General features: G+C 41.4%; 1 non-coding gene across 1 annotated transcript; it reads left to right on the top strand.

Moving 5' to 3' along the window:
* Positions 1-16,154: 16,154 nt before the first annotated feature.
* LOC121157518 lies at positions 16,155-16,261 on the top strand. Its single transcript, XR_005884041.1, has one exon. It is a non-coding gene; the product is annotated as a U6 spliceosomal RNA (small nuclear RNA).
* The last annotated feature ends 3,091 nt before the right edge of the window (positions 16,262-19,352 follow it).

Genomic DNA, 19,352 nt, shown 5'->3' with positions numbered 1-19,352 from the left:
ATCCTTGGCATTTTCTTTGAATTAGGCGTACTAATTTAAAATGTGCTGCTTTTTTAAAGCCTAGTTTATTTTTTCTCAAAATTGGGCAGTGATAACTAAAACACTTTCAGGAAGACAATCACCATTCATTTGGGAAGTGTTTTCCAAAACATATTTGAGTATTTTCTTATCTATCTGGGGACGCAAAAGAAGTTACCGGAAGAAAAGAAATGACTGTTCTTAGAAAAAGTCCTCTGAGTACTTTTGCTGTAGGGAATCCAAAATGATTGTAACTAATTTCTCATCACTCTGAAAAAAAATCACTCCTCTGAATAAGTTGTGGTAAATCTAGAATACTTTTCACAGGTAGCTTCCAGTGACATTCTTACAGAATTTGAGGTGACTTTTTTTGTTTCTATGAATTTATTTTTCCTATTTATCTCTCATCAATAACATGACACATAGTCCCTTTAACCTTCAAGTATTCCTTGGAAGAGTTTGCATTCATGATAAAAAAAAAAAAACCAATCAACTGTGTGTTTCCATATGCAAGAATGGACTGCTGAGGGTTGGGCTGGATACTCGGATGTGTGAATCCTCAAAGAACTGTCAATAAAAGGTTGACGCATTCAAGGCGATGTTGGGATGCTGAGAAGGGAGGAAGGTGGAGGAGCGTCTTGATGAAAAACCAACAGAGTTAAAATTGGAAGGATGATGTCAATTGAATGCAGTGTGGGGTACTTGAGTATTGGCCAAAGACATGTTTTTTGTGGTGTGAAACTCTAAGAAGGCTGAATTTTAATGAGCTCTGATTATAGTTAATATCTTCTTTCCCCATTGGCTATCCTGGGAGGTAAAAGTTATCTGTGTTAATTTGTGGCTAAAGCAAAGTTCTGCTTGGGTGGGATGACCACTCAATTGTAATACGGAAGGTTGGACCTGGCTGGTGGCTGGTGGATTCCATCCGAGCCACATGGCCAAAAGCGCAGAGTAACTAGCTTGAAGAGCTCATGGTCTGCATTTCTGTTTCTTTTTGATTAGCCTGGATAAAGGGTAAGCATTTTGTGGTTGTCAAATCACAATGCTGGTTTTTGGCATGCTCCTCTGTATCCATTACATAAGATAGAATCCTGGACCATTTTCCCTGCTAGTCGCTACTTTTTCTGAAAATGCCCTTTCTGTGCTCTTCCCTGAAATGAAATACTAGATCCTTTGTTGTTATTTGTCTTTCTTTTCTTCCTGGGAGTAGGAGATTTTTCTTGTCTTTTCTCTCCCACTACCATGAATTTGGCTTCACCTTTATTGTTATCCGCAAACTAATTTTTTCTTATCCCTTGTCCCCAGAATGAATGATTCTCCCTCCAGGCCCAGGAAAGTGAATCTGTGTGTGTGCTTTCCTGTCATGAAATTCCTTTATTCTTTGCTTCTTGAAATGAAACTGCTTTTTTTCTTTCAGTTAATATTTCTTTACTTTGCCTCTCCCACTCTCCCAAATGATGATTTTTAAAGAGTGATTTTTTTTCTTTTTTGCTGATAAATTGCAGCAGCATCAGGACGTGAAGTCACGGTTGCGGTACTCTCAGCAGTCTCATCTGTCAGGATTGTTTGCTTGCAGCCGTTGCTTTTGTGGCTGTTACTACGTTGGTCAGTTCCTTCCCCCTTCTAAGCATTCTGTAACTTACATTGCTTATAGAGACATATTTATTCCTTTAATAAACAGACAATTTTGTTTGAAAAAAAATAGGTTCTTTTTTATGTAATTCCTAAATTATAATGGGTTTTCAATTGGATGGTAAAGGCCAATGGATTATTAATCCTGTTATTTTTTTAAAGCTTCCTGGATGATTGTGGCTTTGTTTTCATGTTTCCTCTGGTTTATGTGATAGACTGTTTAGGAAAACTTTTGTCTGGTTCCCTGATTTTTATGCACAAATATTTATTCAGTCATCAGATAATCATTGGAAACCTGTATATCCAGGTGTTGGAGAGCTAGACCCACCTGCACGGGGCCAGCAGTTTAGTTAGGAAGACCGTCTTAAAATCCGTAAAGCAAGCAGGGATTCAAATTGTTGGGCACACTGTGATTTTTCATGGTGGGAAGATGTGATTCCTTTCCATATTATAACGATGTTTTTCCATTTCTTGCAATAGTTATTACTGGCAGATTTTGAGAAGTTACTATCTCCCAGGGTGTTCCAGTCCTTTCTTACATTGTCATACCTGCACCCCTGATCCTCTCAGACCCTTATTAAGGCTGAATATTATGACATGGAATCTATACAAGTGGAAACCAGGACCTGGAATGGCTGGTGTTGTGCAAACAAGCTACAGACCAATGTCAAGGTCAGCTGGGATGATGCTCACACTGGGAGCTTCCTTCACTCTGAAATTAATTCATTTGTTTGTTTCTACATTTTCTAGACAACTGACTTTTATGCTTTTAAAGAAATCACTTGGTTTTTAAAAACGACTTATTTTACTTGAAAATCACTTCCAGAGAGAGGGGAGAGACAGAGGAATCTTCCATTCAGTGGGTCACTTCCAAATGACCTCAACAGCCAGAGCTGGATAGGTTCAAAGCCGTGAGCTAGAAGTGTCTTCTAGGCTTCCCATGGGGTGCAGGTGGCCAAGGCCATTGGTGGTGAGCTAGATTGGAAGTGAAGCAGAGACTAGAACTGATGTCCATAGGAAATGTTGGCACTACAGGGGGCAGATAAGTTTGCTGTGTCACTGTGCTGGTCCTTAAACGATGACTTCTTTGATACAGGAGGTATAAATAGAGGTGCATGTGGAGAGATCTCCTGTTTGCTGGTTTACTATCCGCATGTCCTTGACAACCACAGCTGGACCTGGCAGAAGCTCTGCAACCCAGAAACTCAGTCCAGGATTCCCACACGGGTGGTAGGGACCCAGCCACTGGTGTCGTCACCTGTTGCTTCCCAAGGTGTGCATTGGTGGGACCTGGACCTGGAAGCAGAGCTGGATCTGAGTCAGTCACTGCTATGGGATGTGGGGTTTCAGGTGGCATCTTACCTGCTGTGCAAACACTAGTCTCCACTTCCTGTTTCTAACACATGCTTCTCCAGTTCTGCTGCCCCTAAATCACTAGTGTGCTCAGCACACAGTCATTTATTTACTCATGCCTTCTGGTGCTTGGGACCCCAAAGATGCAAATCAGCATTCACCACAGGATCTCCAGGTCGGAGGTTGGCTAAACCTTTGTTGAAAGAAAGGGGGAAAAAATCATTGATTGGGCCTGGCATGGTAGCCTAGCAGCTAAAGTCCTCACATTTTACCCACCGCCAGGATCCTATATGGGCACTGGTCCTAATCCCAGCAGCCTTGTTTCCCATCCTCCTCCCTGCTTGTGGCCTAGGAAAGCAGTTCAGGACAGGCCAAAGCCTTGGGACCCTGCATCTGTGTGGGAGACCTGGAGGAAGTTCCTGGCTCCTGGCTTCGGATTGGTGCAGCACTGGCTGTTGTGGTCACTTGGGGAGTGAATTATTGAATGGAAGATCTTCCTGTCTGTCTCTCCTCCTCTTTATATATCTGACTTTGCAATAAAAATAAATAAACCTTTTAAAAAAAGCCATCAACCATCTAAATGCAGTATTTATTTATTAGTAAAACTTTGAACTAATGAATAATCAGAAAACAACATTAAAAAATTGATGAACATTTTCAAGTTTGGAAGGAAGGATTTCACAATCCGAATCCTTTCAATAAAGTCTAATTTAGAGTGCAAAGCTGTGTTGGGGATTGAAGAAAGTGACAGGAACCAATGGCTTGGGTTTCAGGCTCAAGCTTGGTGGGTGGAGGGGAGCTCCGCGTTTTATTAACTCAGAGTAGTAGGGCAGTTTGTGTGTGCAGAAGTGCTGAGCAAAGTCCAAGATGTCACTTCCAGTCCTTGCATAGGCCAACCTTGCTCAGAACTTAGAGAGTTTTAATAGGAACTTGCTCCTTTAAAGAACAGATGCAATAACTTTGTTGAATGCTCCTGTGTTTACATCAGTTGAATAAGTCCATTTTAATTTTCTGATTATGAAGAGCCTGCTCTGTGAATACTTTTAGGGGAATAAGATAAAACACAGTTTATGACTTCAGTAAAGAAACATTTCTGCACATACGGGGTTTAGATGACTTCAGGCTGACTAGGGGTGATTCTCCTTGCCAGCCTCTGACTTCTGTAGGAACTGGATTCACTCTGTAAATGCCATCTTAGGGCTGTCAGCATCAGAGGGTGGGTGTCGGTCCTGGGCACCCTCTGGTGGCTCATGGGTGAGCACTGCGATTTGCCGACTAATGGATGAACAAGCTGTAACATATTATGATTGTAAAAGACAAATGTTTTCTTAAAAATGTGTCAAAGTGAAGTGACAGCTTAGAGAATGTTGCCAGAAACACTGATTGAGAGTATGGGAGTGAGGAAGGAAGGACAGGAGGCGGAAGTGGTGCTCTAGGAGCCCGGGTGAGCATCTGCATTCTGCTCCTCAAGTGGAGAGTTACCTGGGGCAGCGTTCAGTTCTTAGCTGCCTATTTCTTCCAAGAAAGGCTATTAACTGGCACATAACAGCCTAGCATATATGTGAATAGAGCACACAGAATTTCTGGATATAAAAATCAATTTTCACAATGCTGACTAAATTTTAAATATCAGATAACAATCTGGTTGTTACAAGTCTGGTCCTTGCTTATATCAGACATTATTTTTTGGTATCTGCAATTCAGATGCTACCGGGATTTCTGTGTTCTCAGTTCTCTGGTTGTAGAGAAGGTTTGTCATCAGAGATGCGGCTTCTGGCAGATGAAGCTCAGGCATGCCCTGTGTCTGCGGCTCCTCCCACCCACTGCGTTCTACCGCGTGTGTCGGCATCAGTGTCCGTGGAGCAGCCGCAGTGCTCAGGACTGCAATGCTCACTCTGACATGCTCTGGGGTGGGTGGGTGACTGAGGATGGGATAGTCACACTCAGTTTTCAATCTTGGAGATACTGAGAACAATTTACGAATTTCTTCCAGCATAGTTTCTGAATTGGAATAGCTTAAACCTGAAACTGATGTTCCTGACTTTTTTAGAAGCTGCCTCGGTAGAAACTTCTTTAAAAAAAAAAAAAACCCCTTGTTATCAGTAAGATAGAAGGAAAGGCAAGCAGAAAGCTCTTCCATCTGCTGGTTGACTCCCCAAATGGCTGCGAAGACCAGAGCCAAAGCAGGGAAACAGGAGCTTGTCCCAGGTCGGCCACAAGGCTGTAGGCTCCCAAGGACGTAGGCCACCCCCTGCTGCTCTCCCAGACCAAACAGATAGCTAGATGAGAAGTGGAGTAGCTGTGACATGAACCTCTGCCCACATGGGATGCTGGCACTTGCAAGTGGAAGGTTAGCCTACTACTGAGCCACCATGCCAGTCCCTTAAAGTTTTATCTACTTCACCATTTTACAAGTGGACTGAAAAGAGAAAGGCCTCGGATTATAGAGATGAAGCAATTGTTACAGAAGAGTGAACATTGCCTTTGCCTGAACCAAGTGTACCACAGATATAATTTACAGCCATGCTGGGTATTAGTTAAATACAGCTTTTGCTTTATTGGCTTGAGAGCTTTAGGTAGTCCCACCAGGCTTGCGAACTGCTTCTGTGTTTAAGCAGAGACTTGAGGCCTGAGCCTGGGGAGGTCTGGTTCATGAAAATCTTGGTATTAAGAGTAATAAAGAGGCAAATGGAATTGGAGGCACTAAAAGAAGGTGTATGATTGACAGCGACTACCCCCAATTTTCCAGAGGCCCTACGAGTAATGCATAGATATGTGTAGCAATGAGGACCTGTCACGCTGTGTCAGATAATGTCATCTGCAGCTCAGTGCCAAAGACTTTGGAGATAAGGAGAGATGCTCCTAGGCTGGACACTCCTAGGCTGGACACTCCTAGGCTGGCGTGTCCCATCAGAGCGGTGAAGAGGCTGGACCCCAAGCAGCCACGTTACAGAGGAGATTCAGATGAGCTGGGTGGAAAAGTCATGTGTTGCTTTTTAAGCCACTGCCAAGCTTCCTTGCTACATGACAGTTGCAAGAAATCTTCTCAAGCCCAGGTTCAAATGCAGGTACTCGCTGGTTATTTCAAGAGGAGGCAGGGTAAAGGAAGTGAAGGTGTGAATTGCAAGGGAAAAGGAGCTTGAGGAATGTCTGATGGGGGGTAGTAAAGGACCTTGAATTGGCTCATAGAGGTGTATCTGCAGATTTCAGGTAAATTGTTCACAAAGATCGTTTTTTAAAAGATTTATTTATTTTTATTGTAAAGATAGATCTATAAAGAGGAGAGACAGTAAGATCTATCTGCTGGTTCACTCCACAAGTGGCCACAACTGCCAGAGGTGAACCAGTACAAAGCCAGGAGCTTCTTCCAGATCTCCCATGCAGCTGCAGGGTCCCAAGGTTTACTGTTTTTCCGGGCCACAAGCAGGAAATTGGATGGGAAGTGGAGCAGCGGGGGCACAAACCAGCACCCATATGGGATCCTGGCTGATGCAAGGCGAGGACTTTAGCCACTAAGCTATCATGCTGTGTCCTCACCTTTGTTTCTTAGGGAAGTCTCACCTTAGCCCAGACAGTGATAGAGGCTTACTACTGTTGTGATATTTAACTTCAAACTTCTGTGAGAATGTTACTATGAAATTCACCCTGGTGAATCCGTTCTTTAAAATCAGATGCTGGGGCTGGTACCCTGGTAAAATAAGGTAAGCCTCCTCCTTTGCCACTGGCCTCCCATGTGAGTTTGGAGTCCTGACTGCTCCACCCACAATCCAGCTCCCTGTTAATGTCCTGAAAGCAATGGAGGATGGTCCAAGATTTTGGGCCCCTGCATCCTCATGGGAGACCCTGGAGAGTCTCCTGGCTTGTAGCTTTAGATCAGAACAGCTCTGACTGTTACAATCATTTGGGGCACAAAACTGTTAGATGGAAGATCTGTCTCCATTTCTGTCCCTATAACTTTGCCTTTCAAATGAAAAAGAATAAGTAAATCTTAAAGAATCAGATCCCAGGAAACAGCCGCCAAGACAGTGGAGTTGGGGCACAGGATGGCAGGTCTGAGGCTATGCTGTTACTAGGCAGTCAATGGACTTCGGCCTCCATGGAGCTCCCGGAGAAAATCGGGAATGGTTGGCAGAACACAGGGAGTTGTAATATTCAGTATAAGTGGAGGTCAGAAGGAAACCCATTGAGAAATCAACATTGGACAATGAATAGTCCTGGGGAGGGTTAGGACAAGCTATGTCTGTGTGGGGGTGCGGGGAGGGAAGCCTTCCGGACTGAACCCTGACACACACCTTTATCCTCAATCTGAGCTACTCAATGTTCACCTTAAAGGCCTTGGAACCTTTTACACCAGTCAAGGTATGAGGCTTTTGGGAGGGATATTTTGCAAATAATAGTGAATTTCTATTAGAGAGTATATCCTGTGAGGTGGAGAAATAAATGTCTATTTGCAATGCATTGATGTGAGTATTCACATAGATTTCTCTTTCTTGGAGAAGAATTAGCTTGATGCTTAATGGCATGATCTATTAAGAAAATTAATTATTGAAACAACATAGAAAAGGAGCAAAAAAGTGAACTCCATGAACCATGACAAACCTAAAAAAATTGTTTTTGTAAAGAACGAATCAGACAACAGCACGAGAATCTGCTGGGCCTTCTTCCCAAGACTTCCCGAATGTGCTACAAAGCTATCCTACCCTTTCAGAATCTTGACACTTGACATTTCCTGGGTTATAAGTAATTTGTGTAATAAAGCTGTAGGGAAATTGAACTTGTCAGGATGTTAAATGCATTTCTCTCTCTGAGCATAATAAAACATGCTGGTGGAATGGATGATAATCACAGGGACGTTTTCAGGTTTATCAGTAAGATACTTAAACTTTTCTTTACTCAAATTTTTATTTACTTCCTTTATTTGTTATCCTTGTCACATTTAGATTTTCATGTAGAATAAAAGAACTTCTGCAGTGCTTGAGTAGAGCTTCAGAAATAGGATGAAAAAGTTTACAGTGGCTTATGTCAGACTTTGCTTTTTTTGCTGCCATGGGTTTATTCAGTGCCTTTTCGGCATCTGCTTTGAGATACCTTTTATGTTCTATAATGGGATATAATTTGTTAAATACATTTTGTGTAAGTCACAGTCTCCAACCACATTCGGGGTAAGTCAATTAAATACTAGGCATATGAAATCAGGTGAGTGTTTAGAGAGGATGCTTGCACAAGTTTCTAATTTTCCTTAATAATGATGGGAAACCAAACTAATATGGGTTTAATGGGATGAGTTGTGATCCTGCTCTCATGCATTCCAACTGGGAATCAATGTGCTCACATGAGCGAATCTGTTTCACCTTCCTCACAAACCTAGAGATGAGGCCAATGAGATCCACAGAGGCTGAGGAGCTGGCCTCATGTCACATAGCCACAGGGTAGAGGCTGGGATTGAAATCCAAGATGTTGGTACCAGTTTAAAACTGTTTACCACTACTAAGCTGTATCCATTCCCAAATTGTGGATTTGTCATATTCACAACACAGGTTCATTAGGGTTCATGGGGAAAGTCAAATACAACAGGAAGAATAAAAGAATTGTGCAGGTCTGTGGACACGCCCATTGGGAGTGCCCAATGTCTACTTGTACTCTGCAGCTACCCCAAGGATGGAGAATGGAGTATATACATATATAAGTCCCACTCAGCTTATTAATTGATGGTGGACCTTTAGCTATGTTCTGGCTTCACATTCCCCTTCTTGGGACAGTTAAATACTTCTGGTGCTTAACACCTCAAGAAAATTTGAGAGACTAAGGGAATTTTCTAAGAAATTCATGACTTCTGAAATCAGACTTTTGTGCAGCACTATGCACCATTGACAAGATGTGGGAAAATCCTGAATTTCTACCTGACCGATGAATGGAAAGGAAAATATGGTATGCTCATGTGTGCACAATGGGATGACATTCCTGCCATAGGAGAAACATACAAAGGAAATTCTGTAGTACACAACAATGTGGAAGAACCTCAAGGACCTTAAGACCAGCGAACTAATCCAGTCGTTGGAAGACTAGTTCTGCATGATTTTACCTTCAAGAACTATACAAAGCAGTGAAATTCATAGACCCAGAGTGTGATGTTGGGTTGCCATGTCTGTAGAGAGGGGAAAATGGAAAGTTAGCCATCAGCAGGCATGGCATTTCACGTAAGCAGGACCAGCCCGCTCTAGAAATCTGCTCTACAATGCTGTGTCTGTGCCAAAGGATCTTTTATCCTAGTACAGAGCTGGGTTCCAGTCCTGCCTTTGTCTTCTAGTCTAGCTTCATGCCAGTGCACACCCCATGAGGCAGCAGGTAGAACCTCAGATACCTCGCTCTGTGTCACTTCCATGGGAGATACTGGTTTCTACCAGGTCCAACACTGGCTGTATTGGTCAGTGGAGAAGCACACCCATGGAGGGAACACAAACCTCTATTTGTCTGTCTGCCTTTCAAATAAATACTAATTTTGAAAAATCTGTTTAGATACCAGATCTCATGTTAAGTGTTCTTGCCACAATAAAATATAGTGAAGCAAGGAGAGAAAAATTGTATCTTTCAATGCTACACCCTCCTCTGAGTAGCTAAAATGAAAGTGGTTTAGAAATACATGTGAAGTTGATATTTAGCATATGAAAACAAGAAAATGTTACTGTTGGCTTGAGGAAGACAGTTGAATCTGACAGTTTTCATTTCTAATGGGGAATAATACTCTATGAACATGAATTATCTGCTGTAGACATTTAGACATGCATGCTTTTAAGCTGGATTTGTTATGACCTTAACTGACAAAATAAACAGGTCTGCTGAGAATGAGTTTTAACTAAATAAAATCCAAAACTGTATTTAAGTGAATGCATTTTAGAAGAGTTATAAATTCAAGCTTCTCAAGAGTACTTAAACATGCAGGCATTTAAAATCAGTTTTTGCGTTCCTCCTGCAGGTGCTGCTCCAGGTCTCCCATCCTTGTGGCTCCCCTCTTGAATCCATTTCCCCCTTTCTCTGGTTCTTTACATAGTAAGAATTTTTTTTTCCTGTTTAGTGCTCCCTTTTTGCCATTTGCTTATTTCATTTTGTGTATCAATTCTTGAAATGCTTTCGCTTTAATCTCTTAATCTGTAAACATGATTGCTTTGCACTTCAGTCTAACAGCTCTTCCAATGGCAACTTCCTGTGATTCTGGATGCTTTGGGGTCATGAGGAGATGTTTGTTATTGTGGTTTTGCACCCAGCTCTTAGTAACAACTTCATTAGTGACGATCATTTGTTCTGGCTCAAAGGACATACCATTCCCCCTGCACAGCTCATGTATGATTTTTTTTTTAAATTAAATTACTTGGTGTCTATCCAGTATTACAGCTTTTTAATTAACTACCTCCTACCATTATGCTTTGTGTGATTTGATGGGTGGAGATGGCCAGAGCAGTTAGGTTTATGCCTGAAGCTTTAATGACCACATTCTATTTTACAAACTCATCCCTGAAAAATGAGCTGTGATTCCAGAATGCATATTGCAACTATCAGAAAAGGTGAATGCATATTCCACTGGTAGCGTTGTGAATTATTTATGGCGGAGGGGATTGCAGGATGTTCATGGAAGATGTGCATTGACTTTCTCCATGAACTGTTCTGAAGCCCCTTCGTACTTACCCGTGACTGTTCAGGTTACTGACATCACTTGTGTCCCTGTGTCAATCTGCATGCAGAGCCAAACACTCAAGATTTGTTTCTGAGAATGAATGTGATCACTTTTCTAGCCTAAGGCTAAGTTCATAAATGGGGAATACTGGAATTCAGGCCCATTCACCCTGTGTGCTCTGGATGGTTGGAAATAATTTCTTCTGGGTGCTGGACTCTTTGTGCTTGCGTCTAAGCTATGATCTTCTGTGGAAGAACTAGAACTCTTGCTTGTAGACCCTTCTGCAATCCCTTTTCTCATTCATTGTCAAAGTCCAGTCATAGGACTGTTTGGGGGAGAAATTTTTATATGCACACGTTGCTACACGCTCTTCATAAAGTTAACAGGAATATGAATTTTGAAAACACCATGAGTGGATTTAAAAATTAAATTTTGCACTGAAGTAAAGCATATTTTATGAACTTTTTGAAGTACTCTTTTATACTTACACAATATGTAAGTGTGCTTATAAAGCATATACATACTCAAACATGCATTCATAGATGTCTATATGTGTGCACATGTGTGAGCTGGCACCAATGCCATGCAAATTGCCAAGTACAAAACCAGCAAGTTGACCAGAAGGCTGGAAATGCAGGAAGGATTGATCCCACTTAAGCCTAAAGGTAGCCTGTTGACAGAATGCCTACCCTGTAAGGGGGTTCAGTCATGCTCAGGCCTTTGGTGAGACAGGTAAGACCCACTGACATGATGGGAGTGATCTATGGCACTCTAAGTCTATGCAAGATTATCTAAACTGACTAGACATTCACAGAAACAACTAACTTTTTTTTTGGCAAAATACAAGGCCTATATAAATTGAAATAAAATAATCATGGTGAAGATGGTTTTAAAATTGGTATTTGGTAAGTAGAAGAGCATAGGCATGTCTGGGCCATTTATCAGTTAAGCAACAGTGGAGCTGCACCTCTATGGTCGCTGTGTACCCACTTGCCGGCACACGAAGGATGTTGGATGCCTGAGCGCCCACCGTGCTCCTCATCAGGCCTCTCCCCTAGTCTCTGACTGGTTTGTTGCTCTTATGCGTGCATCCATGAATTTGTTCCTGGGCTTTAGACATAGTCGTGTTCAGTCTGCAGTCACCTGTGACTTGTTTCCTATCACTTGGCACATTATTTCTGACATCAGTGTCATGTGCAGCCATGGTTCACTCCTCTTTGCTGGTCAATGAAATGCTTTCAGGGGATTAGAGCACATTATGTTTTGTCCATATGTTTTCTATAGGAATTGGTTTTGTAGTTGTTTTTTTTTTGCTTTTTGGGCAGTAGTTTTACAAATATGTTGATGCAGCTCTATTTCAGACTGACAGAGCGGAGTTTCTAAATGGGGTCCTGGAGCCTGTAACAGTACCAGGAGCACTTGAGAATTTTTGCACAGGACCTAGATATTTGTACATTATCAGAATCTGTGATTCTGAAATCCTAACCCCCAAGGTGGGGATATTAGGAGACCACAGAGCCTTTGGGAGGTAATCAGGTCATGAAAGCTGAGCCCACTAGACAGGGTGGCCTGGCCTTTTCCATTTGGTCATGACACAGTTAGATGACAACAGTGGTGAGGCGGGAATTGCATCCTCACAAGGCACAAACTAGCCAGAGCTAATTTCTCAACCCTGAGAACATTGAGAATTACATTTCTGTTTCTTTATGGTGTCACTGCAGCCCAAATGGGCAAAGTCAGTTTGAAATGTGGATTTCCCAGGCTGGAGTCATACCTACTAAACCAGAGGTACTAGGGGATTCTGAATTTTAAGATGATTGTGTGTCTCAAGGATAGGAACCAATGCTCTGAGTGACTCCTGGAAGTTCAATGGTTCCTTTTGATCCAGCTTAACTTTAAATACTTTCTCATAGATTATAGTTCAGTTTTGTCTTTTCACTTCCATGGTTTCATCACTGATATTCATTTCAAACCTCTTAATAGTGTTCTAAATAATTAATTTACTGAAGCTTAATCTGAATCCTATTCATGGACTTGAAGATTTCTGTCTGTATGACTGATTTTATTTCTGTTGCTTCGATGCTATTTAAAACTTTGATTTAAATGTTTTGGAATGTTCTCTGATATTAATTTTAATTCCTAAATTCCATGTTCACTCTCACTTTCTTAAGTGCCTATTATGTCCATATTTTTCATCATATCTTCACATTTTCCATGTTATTATTTTTTAAGTTCATTTTTCTTGTTGAGAAATGGAATCTCGAAATTTTGAACAGAGGAGTTTATGTGACAGTTTCACAAGAATTAAGATTTTACTTCTTAGCAAAAACAGCTCTTGGCAAAAACTGTCATGGGTATGGTACTGTGATTCTCCCCTTCCCAGTAACATGCCTAGTTGGAAACTTGAGTCTGCTGGGACAATGCTGACATTACTAACGCAAAGATACTCAGAATGCGCTTAATCCACAGCTCCTCCAATGTGGCGAGCCACATTTGTATTCAGAAAGACAAGAAATGACAGAAATTAGTGACTTAGCAGTTTGGTGTCATCCCTTCTGTGGACATATTTTGGTAGCATCAGCATCGGATTGACAGGAGGATTGGTTTCTGTGACAGGCTAAAGTTCAGTTAGTTACAAGTGCATACCTCATCTACAACCTGCTTGCACATCAGATTATTGTAGCTTATTGTATATGGAGCCTACATTATTGATGAAGGATGGAAGTTGATTTAGGCTAATTTATTCCTGTTCAGTGTTGCTAATAATGTACATTAGTTTTCTGATGATGGGATTCACATTTTTGCTTACCTAATTTGATTTAAAGAATCAAATAAAAACTTGCCACAGTATATGAACTAAGGAGGACCTCATCCTGCAGAAGTTTACAAAAACCTTGTGTCAGATATTATGTGACATCAGAAAGAGACTCCATAGTGGAGAGGCGATTGACTATGACACATGTTGTAGATATCACTAGCCCTAGACTGTAGGATTCCAGTGTGTAAAATGAACCACAGAATTTCAAAGCCAGTCTTTGCACGTAAGAATTTCTATTGGTATTTGTTTATACAAACAGTAATAAAAGATTAAAGAGTGTAAAACTGTTCATAACTTGCTCCTAAAAATAGAAACCCTGTCCTCAAGCTTAGCAGTAATGCGGGGTAGGGATTGAGAGTAAGGACTCAGGAATCCAACCTGTCAGCTGTGGGGTGTTGGCCTGGATCTGAAGACATCCTGCTAGCTGGTGGCTTCAGCTGATCACTCTCTGTGATTCAACTTCCTTGTACACGAAATGTGGAGAACAATAGTTCTAAAGATAACAAAGGTAAAGCATGGTGCCAATCATCACCCAAATGTGTTGCTGTGAAAATTACATTTTTCACATATGTTATAGCATCTTCCAAACTTAGAAGCCACAATCTAAACCATGCAGGCTCCTTATTTAAAATCAGTACTTTATTTTACTATTCTCTTTTATCTTTAATCAGCAAAGTTGTTGATTTCTCTGTGAAAAAAAAACTTGCAGTGATTCATTAAATATTAATCTAGTTTTTATTTATTTTAACAGTTTGGGAAGAACTGAAAATCTCCTAGAGTTATGACCTGGAGTTGACTGCTAACAAAGCATACCAAACATTTTAGAGTAGCTTATGGCTACACATGCTTGTTTTGCAATTTATTTCTAACAAAAACACATGAAATTGAAATCCAGACTTATTTTTTCCCATAGATATTCTAATGAAGACTTGGAATTTTTTCTGAGAGATTACTAATAGATTGAGTGATACCCATTTGTGTTAGAGAATAATTAATTCATGAATAAGTAATTCAAATTGGTGAAGGACTATGAATCAATGTGCATCATAAACAAGTTTGATTGGTGTTTGCTCTCTTTGAATTGTAAATTGAAGTTTCAGCCATTCCTGTTAAGACTAGTTCTGGGTTCTTATGACAATAGAAGACATATTTCAAGTTAGTTTGTATGAAAAACTTTGGTCCATCTTTCTCAAAATGCTCAGACTCAAGACAGGAGCCAAGAGAGTCGGTGGAAACAACCACGTGGATGGAATACCAACCTGTGTGGGCAGCGGCCCAGTGCGGGATTGGAGGAACTTGGCTGTTGCTGCCTACAGTTGTTTGCAAAGCCATGTGTCAGCCTGGGTCCCTGAGGCTAGACGATGATTTCTCACTTCAAGCAATTGTCAGTTTATACCATGGCTGCTTTGCTAGGAAGGATTGAACAACATTTTCATCTCTCTTGCCAGATATGAAGCGGCTGCCTAGCTGTGTTGGGAAGGACTCAGAAGTTAATTCTCATCTCAGAATGCTGTAACCAATTAATTAGGTGTGGTGTTGGAAGAGGGAACGTTTGCTGGTCATCCAGTTTACAGGTGTATGTGGGAAGGAGAAAGCTCTCCATTGTGAAGACTCGGAGTCACACTCGTGACCCTTCATTAATCTCATGTGTTGAAATTAATTGAAATTAATTGAAATTGCTATATATATATTTTAAATAGATAGCCTAAAACATTCAACAATAGAATCTTTACTTCCTAGCTGATGAGAGTTTGGGGTATCAGGATGTGTCTCTGGCATCCAGTACAGGAATCCTAAATCTTTGCTAATCCATTTCACTTTAACACCTAATGTGTTGGACAGTGTTTTTGAACTTGGTTGTAAACAAAACAGAAATGTCATTTGTCTTAATGTAGCTTAGGCTGTATTCAGAGGGACTGAACCAGATGAATTAATGCCCAAATTGTGGAACATGCTGCCAAGCTTAGGGGGAGAGCTCAATGAAGGATTTCTTAAGAATGATAATTTGGAGACAGGCCCTTTCAGAAAAATCCTGAAGTTTGGAAATGAAGAATGAGTTGAGATGAGTTGAGATCAGCTGAGATGATTTTGTTTCGAAGTTCATCGCAAACAATGCAAACTAGCACACACAGGTGTTTGGTGTAGGGTGTAGGCTGGGCTAAGGCGTGGGGATGGAGAGCAGAGTAGCTTATGGTAAAGATGGAGAGAGGCAGAGCAGGGTTTTATTGAATATGGAGGTTTTACAAATGAGTGTGAAATGTGCATTAGGGACGTTGGGAAACCTATAGATTGGAAACCGGCTAAAATGTGGAAACTTTATTTTAGGAAAGTTTTAGAAGCCTTACTTTGCAGGTGGGCATCTTGCTAATGCACACCTTGGGGCACAACAGGTGATAACTCAAGTTCCTTGGTCCTTGGCACATGTATGGAAAGTTTGGGTTGAGTTTTCATCTCCTGGCTGTGTGTATCCCAGTATTGGTTATTGGAAGCATTTGGGAACTTGAACCAGTGGATGGATGATCTGTGATTTGTTCTGTGTCCATGCCTCTGCCTTCGTATTTAAAATGGAATGAAGTTGCATAAAAACATTTAAAGTCACATTGGATTTTGGGAGAAGACTGTTTGGGATACATAGATACAACTTGTTTAAGATTCAAGGGTCAGGTGCTCGCTTCGGCAGCACATATGCTAAAATTGGAACGATACAGAGAAGATTAGCATGGCCCCTGCGCAAGGATGACACGCAAATTCGTGAAGCGTTCCATATTTTTATAAAAAAAAGATTCAAGGGTCAGAACCTTAATATGTGGCAACACTTCAATGCCTGGCAGTAAACGTATCGATGGCCTCTTGAGGAAAGTCCCGAGCTCTCCAGCTAGAAAGAGTTCATTTCCACTGTTTTGACTAGGGTGGTGGCAGGGAATATAGAAAGAAGTGGAGGAGTCACTTCCCAAAGTGATTTGACTTGCTGTTGTAGGAATATATCTGTCATCCTTGGACTGCTCTCTTCATTTGAATAACCAAGCTTACCCTTGCTCTAAATCATGTTTTTTAAGTTAAGGAAGATAAACATGAATGGGTTCACTCTTTGACCATGTGAGAGGAGAGAGATGTGCAGATGATGAGATGGGGCAAATTGTCCTGATCATTTCATTGTTAGTGGTGGACTTCATCTAGAACTTATCTGCACCTCTTCCCAGCTCATTTGCTTGCCCAGTTTCATGAAATCTCTTCATTTCTTCTCAAATCTGCTGCATCTCCCCAATCTCTGACTTGTCTAATATTGCCTTTGCAAATTTCTAAAAGCGTTGCTCAAAGTTGAGCTTCAATGAATTGGATGGTCGCCAGAGGAGATGGGATATTTGAGATGTGTTAGTGGGTGATTTCAGTGGAATGCTGTAGTGCAGTTCTCCTACCATGGATTTGGCAGCAGCCTTGACCGTGAGCTCGTTCATTAACCACAGTGTTGATAATCACCCCCCACCCATTGGAGCTGTTCTTGCATGAAGTGGAAAATATATCTTCCAAGCCCAATTCCTTTGGCAGCCTTTTTATGAGGGTTGATTCTGCACTTCATCAATGCAGCTTAATAATGTTGTTACATTTTGTTAAGAGAACATTATGTTAATTGAATCAACAAGGAGATATTGGGTGGCTAAATTGCAATCATTTGGACTTTGATCAAGAAGCAGGCTGTCTCAAGAAAGCTCGCTGGAGAATTGGACGTGGTTGTTCACATTGCCAGCAGCAAGATAAATCCGTTTCTACCCACTTTCCCCCAAAACTAGAGACACTTAAATACATCTTAATTGTCCTGATTACTCTGAGAGTTTTATTCTCGAGAACTGGCTCCAAGTAAAGGCCTGAGTACTTCTCGAGAGTTGTGGCAAAAGCTAATCTGCATGAAGAAATCTGTGAGATCAATGATATTATTTTAATCATTAAATTAACTGGCTTTTTTGATGTTATTTTTGAGCTCAGAAACAATGCAGGCAATTATAAAGTATCTCCTGAGACAAAAATAAAAGGACTTCTCCTACCGCCATCTTTTGCGCAGAAGCAGTGCTGGGTAGGATTGTCTGTATGCAGGGTTAGTCTGTAGACGGCACACCAGCCTCTGTTTAGACTGCGTACACAGGTGGGTGATCTTGCTGCGAATGTCGCAGGGCTGGCTCGGCGAGCAGCACTGCAGGCCTCAGCTTGGGTCTAGACACCTTTGTCTTCAAGTTTTCTTTCCCCTGTCCCTAGAAAAGGGCAGTGTGTCCTCTGATGGCTTTAAATGTGTGCTCCATCTTCAGGAAAGTTGACCTGGGAAGCAGATCTTGTAGATCCTGGGAGTGGATTTCAGGCTCTTGGTGCACTGGATGGAATGCTCTCTGGAAGTGGGTCCGCGGGTTCCTGGTGGGAACCTGAGAAAATGCAGTGCTTCAGGAGGATCAGGGCGGTTATCTCACACCCCGGGCCCACACAGGGTCAGAGGCACCAGATTCAAAGGCAGTTTGTCTAGCCTGTTACTCAGGAAGGTGTCATTTACAAAATTTTTGACCTTCCCTTAACCAATTTCAGGGCAGCAAGGTTCCAACTTTCTTCTTCATCAGTGTAATTTCTCCTTTATCAGGATAATAATTCCCAGCGTTCTCATAGGTGAGAGCTCCTTCCTCTTTATAAAACAGAAGCATAATATCTCCATGTTTTTGAACAATTTGTGAAAGCAATGGATATCTGGAAAACTGCCTAACCCACAATCCATTCTTAAAATCACTTATCATATGAATGAACAAATATATTTCTCATTGACAGATGATTTTATGCTTTATAAATTCCTTTTGTACTATATCTTCTTAATATCTTATTTCTCTGGTCACCTTTAACAAGCAACTGTTTAAGTTCCAGACTGTGTACTTTCTGCCATCAAATTTCCATTCCGTTTTTTCCAGACATTTGTCTAATTTGCCTTTTATCATTGCTATTCTCAAAAGCTGTACTGGCCAAGGGCACACTGACTTCTCTGTTACTGAAAGTTAGGCTTGCTTTTCAGGCCCTGTCTTCCACAACCAAACTTTCAGTTAAGGTGTTCATCCTGCTCCTGAGTTCTCTTCCCTTGGTTTATGGGTTGCCACTGATTTCAAGAGTACCTTTCATGGGTTTCCTGCCTCAATTGCCAATTACACACTGCAAGACACCCCCTTTGTTCCTGTCAACACACACAACCTCTGGACAGTCCCTCAGAGTCCTAAGACACTGCCTTCCCACAAACGTGTGTCTTGAGCTCCATAGAATTTTAGATTCCCTTGGTGTTACAGAGCCATGGGTTAAGCTGCCACTGTGACATCAGCATCCCAGAGCAGAGTGCCAGTTTGCTTATTTAAAAATAAATGACAGCTATGTTTTTAAAATTATGTTAGAATTTAAGAAAACATTTGTTTGAAAGGCAAAAGTATGCCAGAGAGGTGGGGGTAGGCAGGCAGTTGTTTTTCTTCCACTGGTTCACTCCCCAGATGGCTGCAATGGCCAGGACTGGGTTACAGTCAAGGGCCTGCACTGCCGGCGCACTCTGCTGCTCTGTAGACACAGAAGCAGAGCAACTGAGACTCCAGCACTCCTAGGCAATGCCGTATTACGGGCAAGAGCGTGATCTGATACTGCACAGCACTACCCCAACACGAATGCACTTTTTCCAAATGTGGAAAACCTGTGTCTGCACACTTTGGATCTTCTATTAAACAAATTATACAAATTTTAAAAGCCATAACAAATCTCCAAGTGGTCACATAAGACAGACTTGAAATGTCCGATATTTTGCTTTTTCTTTCTTAGCATCTCTGGCTGATCAGTGTTTACTTCGCATCTGCCATCTAGATG

Source organism: Ochotona curzoniae, unplaced genomic scaffold (assembly GCF_017591425.1).
Source record: "Ochotona curzoniae isolate NIBS_2020 unplaced genomic scaffold, NIBS_Ocur_1.0 contig_3520, whole genome shotgun sequence".
Lineage (NCBI taxonomy): Eukaryota > Metazoa > Chordata > Mammalia > Lagomorpha > Ochotonidae > Ochotona > Ochotona curzoniae.
Note: the sequence above shows the minus strand (reverse complement) of the source record. Positions and strands in the feature narration are given on the sequence as shown.